General features: G+C 36.7%; 1 pseudogene; it reads right to left on the bottom strand.

Moving 5' to 3' along the window:
* Nucleotides 1-1,153: 1,153 nt before the first annotated feature.
* On the bottom strand, nt 1,154-12,352 carry LOC149302849 (transcriptional regulator QRICH1-like; annotated as a pseudogene).
* Between the last annotated feature and the right edge of the window lie 4,163 nt (nt 12,353-16,515).

Raw genomic sequence — 16,515 nt, 5'->3', positions numbered from 1 at the left:
TGCAGCCATCCAACATCAATGCGATTGAAAAAAATGTAATAATGTAAATTATTTTTCTAAAGGCAACATAATACATTCAATTGCAATTTTATTTCAAATCAAAATTAGTGCTCAATCTGTATTAAACAAAGATACCAGAAATCTAGCATACATCAGATATAACAAACTCATTTTCCTATTAATCAGTGATTTCCATGTTAAATTTTCTGTGAAAATATACAAATCTCCCTGTAAAAGTGAACTTACTAAAAACACAAGTAATCAAAATTTACATTACAGTCACCACTGAAATAAATCCAAGTGCCTGGATTGTGTTAAGGCACGGCATGACTGGATTTTGAGGTAAGGTTGTATAGTTTTTCTCAGCATGATGTGCAATCATTCTGTGTATGCACAAAAGTAGGTGTTAAAGTGTCAAATGTAGTGACATTTTACTTTAGGCACAAATACACCCACAACGTCAAACACAAAAGCTGGAAATAATCCAACAATTCTGAAGCTTCCTATGAACCCAGTTTATACTTGTTTTAAAAAAAAAAAATACAAAACAAAACTTCTATCTTTCAGTTATTCTCAGAATAAGGGATACAACATTTATGATTTTTTGAAAAGACTGTTTTTGTTTTCTCTGTGACCAGGCCCATCATGGAAGCATCATCCTTTTGTAAAGGAGAAAAGAAAAAACAGTACGATTCCATAATTTCAGCATGTTTCATTAAGAACATGAATATGGCTGCATTGCACTAAACTGATTAATAAATTATACAATTGCTAAGCGCTTGTTACAAACGAACAATTATGTCATATGTACAGTATTTCACATGGTACATATTTTAGAATTCCAAGACTTGTGACAGGAAGTGACCTCATATGTATTTGCTTGTATGAAAAATAAGTGACCAAAGCAAAATATTTACATAAAATTAAATAAATTTGGAGTCTTAATTTACTCCAAAACAAGAATTTTAGCACTGTACATGCAGTGCTCAATGTCAGCATTAAATTATCATCAAAAACAAACATTTCATCTCCAAAATGTGCTTTGCTACAAACAGATAAACATAGATTGTGGTCAGTAAGTGCTTTGTATACTCAAAGCAAATCTCCTTTCCTGTGGAATATAAAGTACGGTAAAGCAAAGAATCTACACATTTTAACCATGCTTTACAGATAACGGTATGTACACATTTTTGATATTGTGGTTGTATAGATGTGATTAATATGCAGAAAGTCGAGATGAAGCATGTGCTTCCTGGACCTCTTTAACCATTAATATTCGGGTCAACATTTGCTCCATCACCTCCTCGTTCACAGGCTGTACAGAGTACCATATAGGGCTATTTGGTGCCACCACTGGTTCAGGAACCAAGTAGAAGGCATCTGTAGGTCCTCGGGCCCCCTGAGGACTGAAAACAATAGAAAAAGATGTTTAAAGAAAACTGGACTAAAACACTGTCAAAATTCTGCTGGAAAATGCAGCTTTTCACATTCAAGAGAATCCAAAAACACACAAATGTATCCGTACGTTTCTAGAGATAAATACAATGGGTTTTTGTCCCACTTGCGTCATGTTGCCATTTTCTTGATCCTGTCTAATCCTGACCCAACAGATTTTCTGCAGTATGACATCAATATTTACTTCTCTTTGTATATGAAGTGTACATTTCACACATAATCAGGTATCGAGATCCTTTCACATTAGAAACTTGCTATGAGAGAATGTGGTCGAGTACCAGGGGTTTCAAAGAGTCCAGAACGTTATGGAATCATACTGAGACTTCACTTGCTGCTTTATATGCATCAGTCCCTTATTAGAACAGATCACCATTTTAATAGAGCATAATTTTAGCTGCACCTAAAGCTCATTACAATATTCTATTGTCTATACACTGTAAAAGATAAAAGCAAATTATATATGCACACATCCATCTAGGAACACATACCTCGACCATATCCAATTTGTGTCAGTACTTTTATTATAAACATGCTACAATATTTTGCAACAAAAAATGTTAATAAAGGATCTCCTCATAATAATGGCAATATAATGAAACCAACCGCTAATCAAACACATACCATTTAAAGCGATAAAAATCATACAACTTGATTGGACACTGCAGAGGATTATCTGGATTTTCAAGCTGTTCCACATAAGTTTCTTCTGTCACTAGTGAAAACAAGCCATATAAAAGTTTGAGAGCATGTCAATTAAAAAATATTTTCGACGTGCACCCTACATAATTTCACTGCAGTTAAATTAGTACAATAAATATATTGATAGTGTTGATAATGCTTAGCTAAAGGATAGAAGTTAATATTTGCATAAAATGACTTGGTAGAAACTAGTTTCATCATTTAGGCTCAATTTTCTCCTGACATTTACTATACAGTATGCACATTTACGCCAGGGTATAGTATCTGTGAGCAGATTTTTATAATAGTCTCATATGGGTAAGAAAAAAAGCATTCCATACAAAAGATCATTTTTGTGGTTATACCCTTTCCAGCAAGCGGAGGAAGAAATGCTCAATTTTTCACGAGAGCCATGCATTTTATTTGAAAACTTCTTTCCTTATGCCATTACATATGAAGGATCAGGTGTTACATTTTATATGTGGCTATTTTGGGCTATTGTTTTATTCTGTAAAACCCACTGAGTGAATTTTACAGGTTGCTTGTGCCAATAATTGGTTTCATAGTAAAGTACTCAGTCATCCTAAATGAAACTAAACAGTCAATTAAAAACAAGTGCGATTTTCAGTATCAATGAAACAGTATTTGTTTCAGTGTCCCTGTCTCTACACAGACTGAACAGCATTTTTACTGACCAAGCTAACTGGCTTACAGCTAGTGTTTCAGGGGCATGGGGTTTCTGTTTAAGTGTATTCCCTGTGAGTTTTCCCTTTGCCCCTAGGCTCAAAATCATGTCACTGGGTTGCAAGACTGCCCAACAGCAGCAAATAGAGGGCTTAGCATATCTATGTACCACATGTTTTTGTTCATTTAAGGTAACCCCTTTGTGATGATAGAAATAATAGTAGGTCACAAAAAAGTTGACTTTGGGTGGAGTACTATTAAATCCCTACTGGTGCATGGGAGATCAGGCCCCCAAGCTAATGTGAGAGGGCTCAAGCCAAACTTCCCTCACTCTGACAGAGATCCCAATTGGGTCTCGTAGCAGGTTTTCCTGCTGCTGATCATATTCTTTAGTGTGAGGAGAGCAGAGCTGTACAGCAGAAATGCTGAAAATGCTGTCGCCCACAAGTGTAAAAATTCCTCAGTCCTGAGAGGGTTAAACACACATGTTAAAAACACACACACACAGAGTCTCATTTGCTTGTAAGCATATGAACACAACCAATCGAACATGTGAATACAATCACTTTTACGTTTGCAGGCTATACAGTGGTGGCCAAACATTTTGAGAATGACACAAGTATGGGTCTTCACAAAATTTGCTGCTTCAGTGTTCTTGGATATTTTTGTCAGATGTTACTGTGGTATACTGAAGTATAATTACAAGCATTTCCTAAGTGTCAAAGGCTTTTATTAACAATTACTTTTATGCAAACAGACAATACGTGCAATGTGCAAAATTGACCCTTCTTTTTCAAGACCTCTGCAATCCGATGTCATGCTGTCAATTTACTTCTGGGCCATGTCCTGACTGATGGCAGCCCATTTTTGCATAATCAATGCTTGGAGCTTGTCAGAATGTGTGGGTTTTTGTTTGTCCACCTGCCTCTTGAGGATTGACCACAAGTTCTCAATGAGACTAAGGTCTGGGGAGTTTCATGGCCATGGACCCAAAATTTAGATGATTTGTTCCCCAAGCCACTTAGTTATCACTTGTGCCTTATGGCAAGATGCTCCATCATGCTGGAAAAAGGCATTGTTCATCACCAAACTGTTCTTGGATGGTTGGGACGAGTTGCTCTTGAAGAATGTGCTCTTGGCTGAGAAGCAACCCCACACATGAATGGTCTCAGGATGCTTTACTGTTGGCATGACACAGGACTGACGGTAGCGCTCACCTTGTTTTCTCCAAATAAGCTTTATTCCAGATTCCCCAAACAATCGGAAAGGGGATTCATCAGAGAAAATTACCCCAGTCCACAGAAGGCCAATCCCGTTACCTTTTGCAGAAAATCAGTCCGCCCTTGATGTTTTTCCTGGAGAGAAGTGGCTTTTTTGCTGCCCTTCTTGACACCAGGCCATCCTCTAAAAGTCTTCACCCCACTGTGCGTGTAGATGCACTCACACTGGTGGCGCCCCGATCCCACAGCTGAATCAACTGCAGGAGACGGTCCTGGTGCTTGCTGGACTTTCTTGGGCACCCTGACGCATTCTTCACAACATTTGAACCTCTCTCTTTAAAGTTCTTGATTATCCGATAAATGGTTGATTTAGGTGCAGTCTTACTACCAGCAATATCCTTGCCAGTGAAGCCCTTTTTGTGCAAAACAATGATGACAGCCCGTGTTTCCTTGCAGGTAACCACGGTTAACAGAGGAAGAACAATGATTTCAAGCACACCCTCCTTTTAAAGCGCCTGTTATTCTAACACAATCAGCATAATAGAGCGATCTGCAGCCCTGTCTACGTCAACACGAGAATCACTGACATGATGTCAGCTGGTCCTTTTGGGGGAGGGCTGAAATGCAGTGGAAATGTTTTTTGGGCTTAAGATAATTTTCATGGCAAAGGGGAACTTTACAATTGATTGCGATTCATCTGATCATTCTTCATAACATTCTGGAGTATATACAAATTACCATCATCTAAAGTGAGGCAGCAGCCTTTGTGAAAATGTATATTTGTTTTATTATCAAAATGTTTGGCCACAACTGTAGTTTAAATATGCCAATTTTGGAAAAAGTATACTTTCTAGCATTTTTTTTTTTTTTTTATTTACCTTTCATACCGGTTTGCACTGGGCCATATAGTCGTAGAAAACGTATTGTATTGTTTTTATCTTTTCCTATTCCTGGATTCTTCCTAGTTTGCTTTGTGATTTTAGAGAAAGCCAATTGTGAATGTTGCTCTACAGTTTTCAAAACAAAGTACCTAGGAAAGAGGGAAAAAAATGAGAGCTAGCACAATTACACTAAGGGGTAAATTTAATTCAACCCATAACAAAATTTTTTTCTAAAACTATATTCAGATGCCGCATTCACTAATCTACTAGTCAAACTGTCTTAGCACAAAAAAGCAGCACTCAAATATACAGTACACTGTTATAAACTTATACTGAAACAGTACAAATGTCAGGAAAGAACACATGACCATGTGGACACAGAACTAGGTTGTTCATACCAACATGTAAGGATTTACACTTGGGGTGTGATGAGAATAGTTATTAATGTTACATATATAATACAGATGTCAGGGATGCCTAGAAATTTCAATACACTTTGACACAAGTCAAATTGGATGGTGACTGTGATTATCTTGTGGTAACGGCTTAAAAAGTTACTTCATGACCTGTAGTGACAAGTAAACCAGGCACAATTTCAGACACACAACCTCATCACATCCTGGCAAACGGTTAATAGACAAAAGTTTATGCTTTTACTTTTAGTAATACAATTCGACAAAGCACAAGCTTGGATGATATTCCTTTGGCTAATTAACCTGCAGACACTCCCAGTTTCTACTTACTTGGTGTTGAAATACATTAAAGTAAAGAGTAGTGTAGTCGGAGAATGAGCTCCAAGCTGTTTACAGTCCCACAACATTTCTTCAGACACACAAGTGGGTATTATGTAACCTGCGTAAAAAAAATCTGCAGTGAGTAACTGATTGCCAACATTTCAAACTACAAAAAAAAATAAAAATGAAGAATCAGAAAGCCTTACCAAAGGGATTTACACGTGGGCACCATCCTTTAAGGACTTCGTGAAGCTTCTCCAGAAATTTAGAATAGTAAAGATCAGCAAAGACATTATCAATACGGTTGTTATTAAACATGTGCTGAGAAAAGAAAAAGAAAAAATAACTCAACATTATTTTAACAGAGACGGTTTCTTACATTTAACCTAAAAACATACCGTATTTGCTCGATTACAAGACGAGGTTTTTTCCAGAGCTAATGTTCTGAAAAATACCCCTCGTCTTATAATCGGGGTCGTCTTATAATCAGACCTCACCTAGGTCTGACTATGAGACTAAGATCCAGATCCCCCGCAGTGATGCAGGGGACCTGGATCCTCCTGCCCCCCCCCCAACTTTCCGTTACTTCTGAGTCCCCGGTGCTTAGTCCGGGCAGCGTGTAGAGCTCTACGCGATTCGCGTACACAACTTCCGCTGCAGCCGGGAGGAGGTTCGGCTAGCGGCGGGGTTGTCTGCGTCCATCGTGCAGACCTTCCCCGGCTGTCAGAGTTCCCCGTGATCCGACAGCCGGGGAAGGTCTGCGTGATGGACGCAGACAACCCCCGCTGCTAGACGCACCTCCTCCCGGCTGCAGAGGAAGTTGTCTACCCGAATTGCGTAGAGCTGTACACGCTGCCTGGACTACGCACCGGGGACTCAGAAGCTCCGGTAAGTTTGGAGGAGGGAGGGGGAGGGAGTGTTAAATGGGGGGCATATGAAATGCCTTCTAACCCCCTTAATGCCACTCTGCCTCCAGAAATGCCTTATACCTCCCTAATATTCCACTTTGCCGCATAATATGCCTTTTAACCCCCTAAATGCCAGAGTGGCATATAGGGGTATAAGGCAATTCTGGAGGTAGAGTGGCATATAGGGGGTCAAAAGGCATATCATGGGGCACAGTGGCATATAGGGGGTATAATGCATTTCTGGGGCAGAGTGGCAAGCCAGGGGCCAGGAAAAAAAAAAGGAAATAAAAACAAAATATTTTTCCTCAATCATAGCTTTTATTTAAAAAAAAAAAAAAAATGTTCACATAGTTTACATGAATTAGCATATGTTGGTAAAACTTTTTTCCTATAGGATCGTCTTATATTCAGGCTTTTTTCATAAATTAATATTCAGATTTTGGGTGGGGGGTCGTCTTATAATCAGGGTCGTCTTTTAATCAAACAAATACGGTAGTTTACATGTCAATTCTTAAATCCACTATTTAAACGTTATTTTAAAGCTAAGCACTCATCATAACCACACTCCAGCAAATTAAAAAATAAAGAGACACCACACTTGCCAATTTAAAAGTAAGGTTTACTGAAGGGTAACAAAGTATTCTATAAAAAGTACTTGCCTTGAGATCTCTGTCACGGCATAGACCTCACCCACCCCATGTGGTGTAATTAGAGGTCGGTAGCAGGTATGCATTTTTCAATTTTATTATTTTTAACTATGTGTTAACCTTTATATCCCACCGATATGGGTTCCATGCACCCCATTTGGGGTTTTCCCATTACATTTAATCCATCCCAATCCTACTATGTGGGTGATGGAAAGTGGGAGCACATGGGTAGGCTGTATGCCCAATTGGCAATCTACCATCCTACCATCTACACCACGCCCTTTCCACGACATCATGTAACCATACCCATTGTAGGGAAAGCAAATACAAAAGTGAATCTCAATGGAGAAAGGAAGTCCTTGCGAAGACTTGCCTAAGGAAAATTAGGAAATGAAAAATCCCGTAAACGTGTAAGAAAGATGGTCATCAGGGAGAAAATGAGAGGCTGCCACAGAGTCAAGTTTTGACTTTAGTTGACTCATGTATCAAGGCTGTCAGCTCATTCATTGTAAGGTGGACTGCATGCAGAGAGGAGAGCATTGGTAACCTCCAGGCTTCAGTTAGTGTTCTCAGGTCAGGCAGCTTGCAAAATCAAAGTTGCAGGCACTAATTTAAACAAATCATATTTAATAACTACATGAGTTGTTTTGTCAGTTGTAGATATGCAGCTTAAGTTGTAGCACTGACTAACAAAAGTTTACTTTTTAGTGACCCAGAGGTTACAGCATTCCTCATCCATGATGGTAAAGGCACTGGAAGGTCTTAAATACAGCTTACAGACATGGGAGATCTTAATTATGAAAAATATTCATACATTGCGTGTTGTAAAGGGGGTACTCATAGTCTAGGTTCCAACTAGTTAAGAAATGTAGCATCACCTGGCAAGTAAAAGGTGATGAGGATACCCATGCTTTGGCTGTCACCACAGGGACAATACAATATTTTTTATTCTGAATGAAAGAGGTTTTAGTAACATTGCACAACATTTTGTGCATTGAGTGTTTTGGGATGTAACTGTACGGGTTTCTAAAGCTGCTTGAAAACAGCCTACTACAAAATGACACAGTGGGATGTTAACGTAAGAGTTACTCAGTATTTCAGAAGCAAAAATGTCATTTTAATCTGCATAACAGTATACATTAATGCTAAATTAGCATTAATTTCTAGATGTTTATGCCATAACACATTTAAATATTCAACTTTGCATTGAAGAGGGTTTGGGAGATGTTGCCATGTACAGGTCTGGAATTAATTTGATTTTTGTTTCATTTACTATCACTGCAAGCCATTGCCCTCAACATATTCTAAGCCCAGCCAGAATTGTATTTCACAAGAATGATTTGTCGTAACTTAGCTGTTCAAATCACATCTGCTAATAAGAAGCAAATATTAAACATCTTCTGACTTTTCCATCAGCAGTCCTGGTCAATTGTACAATACCTGATAATTCAGGGCTTGCTGTCCAGGGGTTAAATGGGAGGAGGTTTAATTGCACCTCCCCCAACACATTCATCTGGTTTTGGTAGCAGTATAAACTGCTTTGTGTGCCCACTATGTAGGAGGTGAGAGTAGGTTTTCACCCTATTGAGAGTGTGCCTTGACGTGGCGGGTGAGCTTAATTATGCTTTGGCCAATTCATATAACCAAAACCTCTCATTTATATTATGTTTAGATATTTGTTGCCAACTTTATTAGGGTGAGAAGGACAGACAGTATTTTGTTTTTTTTATAATTCAGTATCAGGACAGGGGATCCAAATAACGATGTGCTAAGTGATCAACAGTCACCATGACAAAAAGGTAGCCATGATTTTTAGATCAAGCTCCTAACATCTGTGCCATTTTATATTGATCTCTAAGGCTGTATCTCTTTCTGGCTCTTCAAAATATAGAGATGGCTCCTAGGTTTGTCTGTCTGACTCCTAACTTCTAAATAACTTTGCCTGACATTAAGCTTATCCATAGATCAGCTCATGTTAGAGTTTCTAGAAATGTTGAATAGGGTTGCAAGGATGCATGATAATACAAATTAGTAATATAGGAAAACATAGCAAGTAATGTTCTTACCCTACTAACATGACCGGGGCATTACTAAAAGGAGTTTCTTAAACATGAGAAATAAAAGGCTGAAATTTAAAGGGATACAACATTTCAGCTACTGCTGGTAGAAACCAAAAGTACAAATAGAGTTAAACAAAGTATATACAATGTAGATAAAAGATTTATATTTCAAAAAAAATGCTTGTTATCTTGTTACATTACTAGAACATTTTTGCAAGAAACTTATAATAATAATAATAATTGTCAAACAATGCCCACAATTTTACTTTTTAAAATAGTTTTTATATGTCTGAAACATCAATTATGTTTACAATTTCTACGTACTCCGAAATAGGCCAAGCACAGCAACAATGCTTCTCTAGTATAGCTTGTGGTACAAGATGAGTCCTAAGGTAGCTATAAATTAGTATCTACATTGAGTTCCAAAACTCAAGGATAATGTAGTGCTTTGTGTGGTGTAGCAGGTGCACATAAAAGGAAAAGCCAAATGAAACAGCAGCATTTTATATTATCAGCAAATGTGCTAGCACAAAAGGTTACACTATACAACACTGTGAAAACGGCATTCTCGTGGTTACAAAGCCCACAGACATCAAGAATCACACCACAGAATGTTCATGATCCTCCTTTATATGTAGTCAAGTAAAGTTTTGACAATAAATTACAAAACATATCATGCACACCGAGATAAAAAAGATGAAATATAAAAAGTGGTTGAACAGCTTTGTTCTGAATCGGCTGAACGAGAGATATATTTACCTTTTGCATACAAAGAAATAGATAATACAACATGTCAGCATCATATGGGGAACCATCATGCTTTCTGGCTTCTTTGGTCATTAGGCACAATCCATAGTTTAACTCTGCTATTGGCACAGATAGAACATCCTCCTTATAAATGATTGGTCTTCTACCTGTAACCAAAGCCAATATAAACATTAAGCTGTACATCACGAAAACAAAACCAAGATCTGTTAAACTGATCCACAATTTAGTACAGCGATAAGTAAAATATTAGATCAGGAAAAATGCTGGGCTTAATACTAAATTTATATGAAGCCTAAGTTTATATATACATCCAGATATAGGAGATTGAGATGTAACATAACCAGATTCATACTTCCAGGTCGCAGCAGCTTGTTTTCAACCTCTTTCTGAGTTTCCGCATTTTTAATCTGTGCCCAGGTCTTCCAAAATAAAGCTCCTTCGTCTGGCTTAAGTATGCAAGGAAAATCAGCATTATTTTGCAATCGTAGGTGGGTCTCAGATGGAGAACACTGTAAGCCTTGAGACTGGAAAAACAAAGACATTTAGCTACAAGTAGTTCTTAATTTAGCGTGATGATCTTGTGTATCAACAGAATATTAAAGACATACTGAAATGTGCAGGGACAATTAAAAAAGGCTGCACAGTCAACCCTATAGGTTTATAAGCAGCATAGAAAATAATCAGCACTAGTGAAAAGTGCTATAAATGATGAAATCAATAGAAGACATTTCATTTCTATAAAACATTTTAGAAATAGCAGGCAAGACCTTGCTCTGAGTTTGCTATAAAATATAAATAGGACTTCTAGTCACCACACCGTGAGAACATTAAGGACAGAATGTTCAGAAAACTGTACTTTGTATTCGTATGTTAAACACTACAAAAAAACTTGCACAGGAATAATAATAATAATAAAAAAAGACAATTGTATAAATGTTAAATCCAATCTACCTCTAAAAAAAATTTATAATTGTTTTATGTTCTTGGTTTATATCTTTTGGACAAATGGTAAAAAGGTAAATAAATATATTTTAAAAGAAAAAAAAATTAAATGAATAATAAATTAAGCAAACTACCATTTTCTTTTTATGTATCACATACTATTGTAAGGTATGGTAACATCGAGCAATTGTTACCATCGACATCAAAGTCTAGAGTCATGTGTAAAAAAAAAAAAAAAAAAAAAAAAAAAAAAAGTTTTAAATGTTTATTTGCAAAGAAGCCTTAAGAGGGGACACATTCATCTATTTCCATCAATACCAGATAAAAGACATACATTAAAAAAAACACATTTGGAACAATGAGGACTCACCTGTACTTGTTGATCCCAGTATTTGGATGGCTGATAGACTCTGCCCCCACTTTGTACAGACAATGGAATTTGAATATTCCCATTCATGTTGATTAATTGCATTGGGTATCCAGATGTACCTGGAGCATGCACAGATTTTTCAGATATATTCTTTTTTGCTTCAAAGCTCTCTTTACTCTCCTCTAATTTTATACTGCTTGTACTCAATGGAATCTCCCCCATTTGTACACCACCACTGCTGTCCTGAGGAACAGACGTGTGCATAATTGTCTGAGACTCTGGACAAGTAGCATGGGCAGAAAATATTGCCCACGACTCTACATTTGGTAGTTGCCCAGCTGTTGATGTACTTGCAGGCACTAATCCATACAACTGACTACTATCCACGGTTAGCAGCTCTTGGCGAAGAGGAATGTACGTTTGTTGCTGGTTCTGAACAGGCAGAGCAAGCACTGCAGAATTATTCTGTAAAGATGAATGGTTAATAGAGTAACTGTCCTCAATTGGCAAGTCAAACTTTCTTTTTTTCACTGGCTGTGATAATCCCGATGAGCAAGACCTTCTATCATGTGAGTTAGAAGTACCAGCAATGCTAGAGCTCTGTCCTTCAGTGACAGGTTGGCCCTCCACCTGATGCTCCAAGGCTTTACTTGACTGGCTTGTCTGCACATCCATATGGTGTCCTTGTCTTAATTGTACATGGTGCACAGGAATGTGATGTTGATCAAGGGTAACACCCGGACTGACAGTAGCATGTTGCAAAGGTGATGCAATGGGCCTAGCTAGCTCTAACAAAGAACCTGCCACGTCAGTACTGTCCATATAAAAATAATGGTTCCTCTGCTGATACACAGATATTGGAGAATGTACAAACTGCTGCAATTCTTCTGTACCCTTCCCATTGAGGGAGTCTAAAAATTCCTTCATACGATGAGGTGGTATTGTCTGGGCTTTCATCCTCAAATAGTCTTCATATGGAATGGAGTTTTCTAAAGAATGGTTCATCGTTCCGGAAACTGAAAGAAAACCTGACCACAACAAAGAACAACGTTTGGTTCAAAAATAAAGATACTAAAGATTTATTAGGTCCATTTAAAGTATGTATAAACTAGGGCAAAGTCTGCCAAAAAAATCCTTAACAACCAGCTGAAGTTTAATACATCCAGCATGTATTTTTTTCTTCTGGTTCCTAAATGCAGCATAAAACTGTCCACCCCTGCATGTCATAGCGAGTTCCACAAGTAGTATATCTGAAAATAATCACATCATAAGTAAGTAGATTCTCATCTCAATTTACTTTAAGTACCCATGCATGGTTCGATTTAAAAATAAAAAAGCCAAAAAGAATAACAAATCAAGAAAGAAACACTAGATCTAAAGAAGCATTCCGCCAATTAGTGGCTGTGCAGAGACTCTCAGAGGGCTTCTACCTGAAGCCTTTTGTGGGGGATGCACATCTAAGCTGCAGAAGATTTTAAGGTACAAAGTTAAAGGGAGAAACTAAATCACTTGGGTTAACAATGGAGATCTGACCCATAACAATATAAAAGTAAAAATAAATATAATTTTTTTTAAAAAAGCATAAGGAAAATAAAAAGATTTTATGTAAGCACTGCAAATCATACCTAAAAGTAAATTATGTTGATCATATAAATATAAGAACATAGACATTAAAATATAATGCAGTTTCTACCAAAGATAATATATAAAAGTATAAATTAATGTTCAATAATCACAGTAAACCCAGAAAAAGGAAGATAAAGTACACATGAAACAAAAACACATGAAATTGTAAGTTTTACATTTAATGTAGGGGCAGTATATTATACAAAATAGCAAGCAATTTACAGAATGAGAACAAGAAGAGCAAATTACATATTTTTGCTCCTATCTTTTAATACAGACCCTAAATGATGTCTGGACTGGTATATATATATATATATATATATATATATATATATATATATATATATATATATATATATAGTATTTCTACAACCACGTTAAAATGATTTATATAATGTTGTACGGCGCTGGCAAAGACTGTAGGAATTGTGCCTTATAGCCTTTTACTTTACTATATAAACCTATTTTCACTTCTAGTTTTAAAAAAGTTTAATGTAGATCCTGGTCTAATTAGTACAATACAGAGGCAATAGTGAAAATTTCCATTACTAATGATTGATATTACTAAACAAACAGCTGAACTGCCTAAAATGTCCCTATTACATTCCATCAAGATACATCAATTCAAGGTATAGGCATCTGTTCTAAAGCGTCTCATAATAATTTAGCATTGGTTCATTAAATGACAAATTGAGTTAATTTCTTACATTGGATATGAAATCTCCTTATATGCCGTATGACCCATATGCAGTTAGTGTGGATCTTAAACGGTTTATTTTGGATGATTATTATGATCAACTTTTTTTCCATGAAACCGTTTGAATTAGCACTTGTCACACAATATAGTGCACAATGTATGGGCATGTATAGTATAAATATCGTCTTTAGTCCAAGTTGATAATGTTATCTTAAATAAATGTCCCAAAAGCTTATGCAACCATCTTTTTCCATTTCCTAATAAAACGTGAACTTTGAATAAAGACTCCAAATATAGATACCCAAGAATGCTTCAAGTTTTTCCTGTTTTGTTTTTTTTATTTTATTTATGACCAAACAGAAATCGTTAAACACAATTAACCTATAAACGGTATCTAGAAATGTAGGTCAAACCCTTGTGAGACATGCAAACACACAAGTTAAATTTGTATCTAAAAAAAAAACAAAAAAAACAAACAAACGCATAAACCTCACTTTAAAAGTTTAGTCGTTAGATCATTATAAAAATTCTATATCATCCTTTTGGTTTACTGTGATGAGTTTAAGAATCATTTATGTTTTTATATTTCTGGTAGGTCCTTGATTTAATATTTGACTGTTTTTATTGTAAACATGTGAATTCATGATTAATCTGATCTGATTTGCAGTACTTGCTCACAAAATATCTTTATTTTTCACCTATGTTCTGTTCTCAGTAATATTTTGTTTCAGGTTGGATCTCCATTGTTACATACGTGATTCCACAAGGTGTATTTAGTTTTTTCTTCTTTTGCTGCCCCTTTTTTTATTTGAAACTGTGAAATAAAGATAACGTTTTAATCGGCAGACCTGGATGAGATTTGTGTTGCTTATCGTTTTGTACTATATCACTGTTGATTGGTCCTTACAGTCTACACAAGGGCAGAGAATGGACCTAACATCAGGGCAGGCAACTAATTGGATAAGTTAAATTTGCCATCTTTTGCCACAGATCTAAGTTTCTTTGATGTAATATAGTCCCTTGCTTTCAAAAATCCCCAAAACAATTATTCTGATTGTTTGGGGGGGGGGGGGTATGAACTAGGTAGTTTTGATAAAATAATGTAGTAATGCTTCATTGCATGTCACCAATTAGCAAATGAGGCAGTAAACCATGTTGAATAAATAAAATGTAGGGGTTTGTTGCTGCTTAAATACAAAAAATAAAATATAATTTGAAAGCTAACTGTAAAACATAAAAAAACATTTTAAACAAGTTAAGAAAAATAAATATGTATACCTTAGTGTAGCATTTATTATCAAACCAGTGACTGTCCTCATGTCCAGAATGTCAATGAATGCAACAGCTGGCAGCAGATCATCCACTGATTGTAAACATAAAGCCCAGTGTAGTTGGCCTGTTTTATATTAGATTTACTAAAAGGGGGAAAAACAGTATTGTTAAACTAATTTGCACATGTATTATTTTAATGCAAAGAAAGTAAACAACTTATATAATACTCCAGTCTGGCTTGTATCTCATTTAGCGTGGTCCTGTCCAGTTCTACACCCATGCATGCTCGCCTACATCGGTTTTTCACATGAACACTCAGTCTTTGCCGCATTGAGATGGGTTTTAGGTGCAGGTTTGCATTTTGTTCTCTAGTATCCCGTTATTTTATGCTATGAAGTCAAGCTGCCTTCCAGCTAGACTGCTTAACACATTCTGTCCCTGCCTCTACCCTTATTTGATGATCATGGTGCCCTTTATCTGGTATCATGGGAGGTCTGTGTCCCTTGTCTTGACACATTATTCCAGTTAATACTGTGTTACACACTTGACCATAATTTATGTCAATGCCCCCCCTGATATACAATAAACACCAGGGGACTGCACTTTTCACACCCAATAAGCGGGAACATACAAAATGAGTTGACACTACCAATAATTGTAGTATGTGGAGCAACGATTGTGGTATGCAAAACTTCGGATATGTCAGGATCTCATAAGAAATAAGAAAAAAAAGACAATTATTATACGTTGTCCATACGCGCATCAATTATGAGATGTTTGATGCGCATACGGACAACGTATAACGAACCCCGCCACTCAGACCCTTTTATAAGAGAACGTCAGCTACACGTATCGGATGAAGCCTTGAGCGAAACGCATCATATGCGCCAACATCCATAGGACAAAGGAGGGGCTTTTCACTGCTCCGAACATACAGCCGTAAACCAGACCGCAGCAGAACACGGGACGCCGCAAATTTGAATTTGAAGACCGCGGGACGGCTGTTTTTTTATTTATTGGATTTTACCTATTTTCAGCTTTTGGAAGAAGCAACAGTAAACAAAATTTTTTATAACCCCCAACTCCCATTATTATTTTTCGACCTCGAGGGGTATATTTCAGAAAGGAAATAGCATCCTGGTTCCGATATACGCGCATCCATATGGGCTTGGGAAAGCCCCACCAAATGTAAGAGTCCATCTATTTCTTATTCTATATCATTCTGTATATTACACTATTTTTTTAATTTTTTCTTATATGAGATCCTGACATATCTCTTTGAAGTTTTGCATACTACAATCTTTACTACCTATAATTGTAGTATGTGGAGCATCTACTTATTTTGTATGTTCACACTTATTGGGTGTGAAAAGTGCAGTCACCTGGTGTTTATTGTATGTATTTGTTTGAAGTGAAACAACAGTGGGGGTTTGTTTCTTTGGTTGACTTGCAGCACACAATTAGTTTCATCATTATTTATCCCTTTTTTATTCATAATTCACACACCTTGCGCACCAATCACTCCAGTTGAATTTATTTATACAGTGCCCGCCTAATGTGCCTATGAAATCTG

Source organism: Sceloporus occidentalis, unplaced genomic scaffold (genome assembly GCF_023333645.1).
Source record: "Sceloporus occidentalis isolate IW3139 unplaced genomic scaffold, rSceOcc1.0.p SCAF_17, whole genome shotgun sequence".
NCBI classification, from domain to species: Eukaryota; Metazoa; Chordata; class Lepidosauria; order Squamata; family Phrynosomatidae; genus Sceloporus; species Sceloporus occidentalis.
The sequence above is the reverse complement of the archived record's forward strand: the minus strand, read 5'-3'. Positions and strand labels throughout refer to the sequence as shown.